Here is a 6,561-nt window from a genome sequence, read left to right as displayed (position 1 = left end):
TTTTAATGATTTTTAATTTTTTCCCTTTATACTTTTTCTATATTACTTTGTATTTTCCTATAATCTCAATAGCATCTTTTGAAATATCTTCATTACTTAGGTCAGATAATATTCTGTTAACCAACAAGTATCTATGTTGTTAAACACAGTATTTAAAGCACATTAAATCTGAACTACTCTTATACAGGTGAAATAAATAATGGGTCTTACTACTAAGATATTCAAATCAAAATTAAATCGCAAAATGGTTGGCTAGTCAAAGGAAAATATACTGAAAATTATAAATAAAAAAGAAAATATTTCTTGGGGTTTTTTGATCTAGGCTTTCTTTTACAACATGACATATGTGGAAATGTTTTGCATGACTGTACATGTCTAACCTTTATCCAGATTGCTTGCCTTTTCAATGATGGGGGAGGGCAGGTAAGATGGGAGAGAATTTGAAAATCAAAATGACTAAAAAAAGGTTAAAATAGTTTTTACAAATAATTTGGGAAAATGCATTATTAAAATTAAGAAAAAAACAGGAAAAAGTCTCTAATAAAATTTCTGTTATACACTTCTGGTATAGACAATTAGGAAGTACAATGGATAGAGTATTGTGCCTTCAATCAGGAACACACACTTTTTAGCTGTGTGATCCTGGGCAAGTAAATTTAACCTCTTTTTGCCTCGGTTTCCTCAACTGTAAAATAGGGATAATGATAGGATTGTTGTGAAGAACACATGAGATAATATTTCTAAAGCACTTAGCATGATTCTTGGCATAAAATAAGCAAACTTTGGAAAACGTGGAAAGACTTATATGAACTGATTCTGACTAAAGTGAGCAGAACCAGGAGAATATTGTACACATAGCAGCCACAGTGTGCAATGAGTGATCTTGATAGACTTAGCCCTTCTCAACAATGCAAAGACCTAAAGTAATTCCAAAGGATTCATGATGGGAAATGCCATCCATATCCAGAAAAAGAACTAAATAATTGGAGTGCAGAGTGAAACAAACTATTTTCTTTTTGTTTGTTTTTTCTTTCTCATGGTTTCTCTCATTTGTTATAATTCTTCTATGCAATATGACTAACATGAAAATATGTCTAATATAATTGTATATGTAGAGCCTATATCAGATTGCACACCATCTTGGGGAGGGAAGGGGGAGGGAGAGGGAGAAAATTTAAAACTTATGCAAGTGAATGTGGAAACTAAAAAAATAATAAATTAACTAATAAAAATATTCCCCCCAAAAAAAGTGTTAGCTCTTAATACAAAACAATAACTCTCTTTAAGCCAGAAGACTGTCAGACTGATCAAACTGGCTATTCCTGGGCTCTATGTACCCAACTAGTCAGTTATTCACTCAGGACAGATGTTACCTGTCCTGTGGGACACCTCCACAGGATAAAGCAGATGCCTCCCCCTCCCCGCCCCCACTTTTCCTTCTCAAGCCAGAGGTGTCAGCAGAGAACAAACCTTAATGCAAAGCTTCCCCTTACTCTAACTCAAGATTGGGCTGAACACCAGGAGCTGTTCTATCCATGGAGCTCTTGGTCACTCGGTTCTACTCTCTCCAACTAAGCCTTGTTTTAGAGCACACTCTAACTTGCTTAGCTTGGACTGAGGCTGAATTTTTCAGACCTCTCTACTGTGTCTTCACATCTGTGATTCTTCTCATGCTGCTGCTGCTCTCTTTTGGAGTAAATACAGTTTAATGATTTGAAAGAGAGACTTCAGATGGCCAGCAGCCTCTAAGTAAAAGGTCATAGTTTCAAGTATTTGCACTTGTAATTATTTTTACTCATTTCCCAATTGCATGTTATATATGTCACAACTTGTTCAGTCATTCCCCAATTGATGGGCATACCCTTTTCAATCCATTTGCATCACAAAAAGATCTGCTATAAATATTTTTTGCACAAATAGGTCCTTTTTCCTTTTCTTTGATCTCTTTGGGATATCTACCAACATGATTATTAACCACGCCTTTCCCTCCACCCTATTTTCTTCTGTTAATTCTTCTCTCTATTTACCCTATCCTTCCTCTAACATCTCTTTTGCTTCTGACCACTGCCTTCTTTTATCTGTCCTCCTTTTTATCATTCCCTTTCTCTTATTACCTTACCCTCCTACTTTACCAATCATGTGTGTGTGTATGTATGTATGTATATATGTGTGTATGTGTGTATGTAAACGTATATAAATGATGGGAAACAAAATGAATTGACTATAATATGAGGGCTTTGTTCCCCCAACCTCTTCCAATCACATCCATACATCTCCTCCTGACTTGCTTTTTGGATTAGTTCTGTTCAATTCAAAAAGCCTTCCATGAGAAAATGTTCTGCGCAAGCTCATAGGCTGGACATCAGAGAAAGAAAAGCAACACAAAAAAAGCCTATCAATTACATCCATCCTCCAAGTATTCATTCTGAAGCTCCACATGCCTTCTCCATCCAATAGGTTCATTCATTCTGTAGTTCTCAAACACTGCCAGCAGGTGGCTCCAGGTTTATTTTCCCCCATTTTATTTTATTTTTCAAATTGCAAGCATTTTTTTTCCCCTCCTTCCCAAGCCCATCACCCATCGGAACAAAAGAAAACAAAAATTTTGCAAGAAATATTAATATTTCACAAAATAAATTCCTATACCAGCAATTTCCAAAAATATATGTCTAATTCTGTATATTGAGCCTATGACCTCTCTATCAGGAGGTAGAGGGTAGCATGCTTTGTCATTGCTTCTTTGAAGTCATGGTTGGACTTTATTTTCATCAGAGTTATTAAGTTCTTCAAACTTATTTTTCTTTATGAATGTCATCCCAGTCCTGAAAAACATGGGTACGAGACTCTTTCCAGATTGGTAGAGGTCAATCAATGGCTATGCCTTCAAGAGGGGCAAGGTGGAATTGGTGAGAGTGGATACTGTTATTGTATAAATTATTCTCCTGATTTTGCTGACTTCACTTTGTATCGGTTCATACAAATCATATGAGTTCATCATTCTTATGGCACAATAACATGCTATTTATAAGACATCATTGATATGGCATAATTACATGACATCATATGATAACATGACATAATGGTTCAGTCACTCCTCAACTGATGAACACACCGTTAGTTTCTAGTTCTTTGTCACAACAAAAAGAGCCAAAGTGTGTGCGTATACAGACACATAAACATGTGTATGTACATGCACATATGAACATGTGTACGCATGGGTACATAGATGTGCATGTGTATATAAAATTACATAAAGGCTATTATAATATATGATATAATATATACATTTTTTTATATGTGTGCATTTACACACACATTCTTCGGGGTATAAGCTTCTTAGTTGTATGCTGGGTCAAAGAATATGTATAATTTAGTAACTTTGGGGGCATATTTCCAAATTTCTTTCCAGAATGACCTACTCAGTTCAAAGTTCCATCAACAGTATATTAATGTGCCTGTTTTCCCACAAGCCTGTCAACATTTGCATTTTCCATTTTTATCAACTTAACCTAATGAATGAGACAAGAAAATGATTTAGATGTATAAAAGTTAATATCACAAACAAATTAAAGGAACATGGAGGAAATTACCATGCATATCTATGGCTAAGGGAAAAGTTCATCATAGAAGATAAGCTGGGCAATTTTTGTTATATAAAATTGAAAAGTTTTTTCATAAACAAAACCAATACAGCTAAAATTTGAAGAAAAAGAATTAACTGAGAAAAAGAAGTAACTTTCTCTGATCAATGTTTCATTTCCAACATATGTAAGGAGTTGATTCAAATATTTACAGATAAAATACACTTCTTAATTGATGAATGCTCAAAAGATAGGATCAGACAATTCTCAAAGGTGGATGTTCAAGCTAACAACAGACTTTTTTTAGAAGCACCAAGTCACTAATGGTTAGGGAAATTAAAATTAAAGCAGCTTCTGTTTTTCTCTTCTCAAGTTAGTAGGTCCCTAAATGAGTGAACGGATAAGGCTTTTATTAAATGCTTGCTATGTGTAAAGTATTTTGTTAAGCACTGGGGATACAAATCGGAAAGACATCTAGACAGTCCCATCTCCCAAGGAGCTCATGTTCTAATGGGAGAGACAACACATAGCTACAAATATGATGCATAGTTCCCATGATCCTTAGATTATGGTCCACAGTGGTGGATTCCCAGGATGATGAAAGTGGAGGAGAGAGCTTATAAGGCTGATGACTTTGCCCAAGTCTGCCTCACTTAAATCCAACTTACCCATGGGTCAATAAATCATCCATGCTACCATTAGTTCTCTTCAAAAACAGGACAAATAATATCTGCAAAGTTTATGCATTACTTGGCTTTTGTTTACTAACTTGACTTAGCTTGGTCATATAACTCAGATGTTGTACACCTCCGGATTTGTAAGAAGAGATCAAAGCTAGTCACAATTAGTTATACAGATTGAGCAAATGACATTTACATAGCCTATCAGTGGTCACTGCATGTTTATGGTTTAAGGATTTATCCCAAGCTAAGCACATAGTGAAATGACCAAAAAAAAATGAAAGTTTACAGGCACCCTAAAAGGAAAAACAGGAAAAATAGAGAAAATGAAAAGGTGAATTTCCCTTTAGAGAGAAATTCAAATCCCAACCTACTTCTTACAACATGTGGAGGTCTCCACATATATATTTAGGACATGGAAGCACCTGGAAATCACCCTCCCCCTCAGGTGGGAAACTATACTGTCCTGGATAAGAACTTTTCTGTGATTCCCCTCAGCACATGGAGTCTTTAATTTGGAGGTTTGGGCAAAATCTCGATGTGTTTTTAATCACATGACATATACCAGAATTCCTCCAGGCTGCCAAAACCTTTATGCCAATCACCTGGGAGGTTTCAGGAAATTTCTTCTGGGTCATGAAGAAATAGAGTAGTTGAAATTTCCCCGGGTAATACTTTTTGCTCAAATCTCAATGAAATTCCAAACTCACCCAATAGTAGGACTATCTTCCAGGAAGGAAGGAAGGAAGGAAGGAAGGAAGGAAGGAAGGAAGGAAGGAAGGAAAACTCCAGACCACAAATGGAGTTCCCAAAAGAAATTAAACCCTTAAGATCACCCAGAATTAGGCACTCATCATTTAAGAGGGTGCATTAAGATTTCATTGAAATCAGTGCCTCAAAAATGCAGTTTCCCAAATCTAACATTCAGAATTCACTAGAGTCATTACCACCAAAGTAAAGTAGAAGCCCCACATAGACATAGCAGTTAGCCAGGCACCTCTACACTGGGCTCCCTTTACCAACACTCAAAAGCTTGCCCTGGGTTCATTGCACTGTGCCCCCCCCCCCCATCGGGGAACTAGCTCCCAGTGTTCCAGTGTGGCCAGACCATTCCAACGTCAATTTCCTGAAGAATAATATTATTTTGGACCCTAGTCTAACATAGTGATTTTGTAGGTGAGGAAGCCAAGGCCCAAGGAGGCTGTGACTATTTGATGTACATTCCATCCATGTTTCTAGGTCCATCTTCTGTTCATATTAGTCTGTCACTCAGAAAGGAAGGCAAGTGAGTATAGGACAGTTTCATTTTTGCCTTTCATCCATAGCATCTCATACAATGCCTGGCACATAGTAGGCTCTTAATAAATGTTTCTTAATTGATTGCCCATTGCCACAGAGGTTGAAGGTAAGAGAGTAGAGACTCAAAGCCAGGTCCTGTGACATCAGATCCACTTTTCACTGGACCCAACATCAGTAGAGATCTGGGTTCAAATACCTGCCTTGGCCCTGCCTAGTTGGGGGATCTTACAAAGCCCAGACTCTGCAAAGGAAGGCAGACCACCTCAGTGAAGAGGGGGAATGGCCCAGGAACAACTTTCAGTCTCTCCCTGTGGGTCTAGCCCTTTGGAGGGGCTATGAGATCCTCTTCACCCTGGGCATCCTGGGCCTCGGTAGCTGTAATGGGAATTCCTGCCCTAGGGAAAGGAAAAGGCAGTAGTAAAGCAGTTAAATCATTAGGTGAAGTGAGAGCAATTGATTCAATAAGGGCCCTGGAGAGCTGGCTCCCCAAAGAAGCAGCACCAGATGGAGCCCAAAGGTGCCTGCTCTCTGGCTAGGAACGGGGTGGGATGTTAGAGAATTGGGGCCTCAGAGAGGTGGGGGTGAGCAGGATACAGCAGGGACTTGGATAATGGCTTGTGACCTTTGAGCCCTTTATGCTCTGCTCTCTCTGCTCATTTTTTTTCTCTTCTCTATTCCTGTCTTAAATCTCATCTCTTCCCTTTATTATTAGCTTCCCACTCTCCTATGACTTGTGATCTTGACCAAATTAATTAATATATTTATTTGGACATCCATTTTATGCTGGAAAAAGCATTGGAGTTAGGGACGGGGGACCTGGGTCGACACCCACCTCTGACAGCTATTTCTTGCATAACCTTAGGTGAATCTCTTTGGTTCCCTGAGGCTCTAAATCCTTTCCAGAGCTCACAGAGATGGTCTCTATGTTCTGTGTAGAAGATAGATAGATAGATAGATAGATAGATAGATAGATAGATAGATAGATAGATAGATAGATAGAT

Source organism: Petaurus breviceps, unplaced genomic scaffold (assembly GCF_028583685.1).
Source record: "Petaurus breviceps papuanus isolate PSGF00001 unplaced genomic scaffold, PetGlider_PUasm1.0 185, whole genome shotgun sequence".
Lineage (NCBI taxonomy): Eukaryota > Metazoa > Chordata > Mammalia > Diprotodontia > Petauridae > Petaurus > Petaurus breviceps.
Note: the sequence above shows the minus strand (reverse complement) of the source record.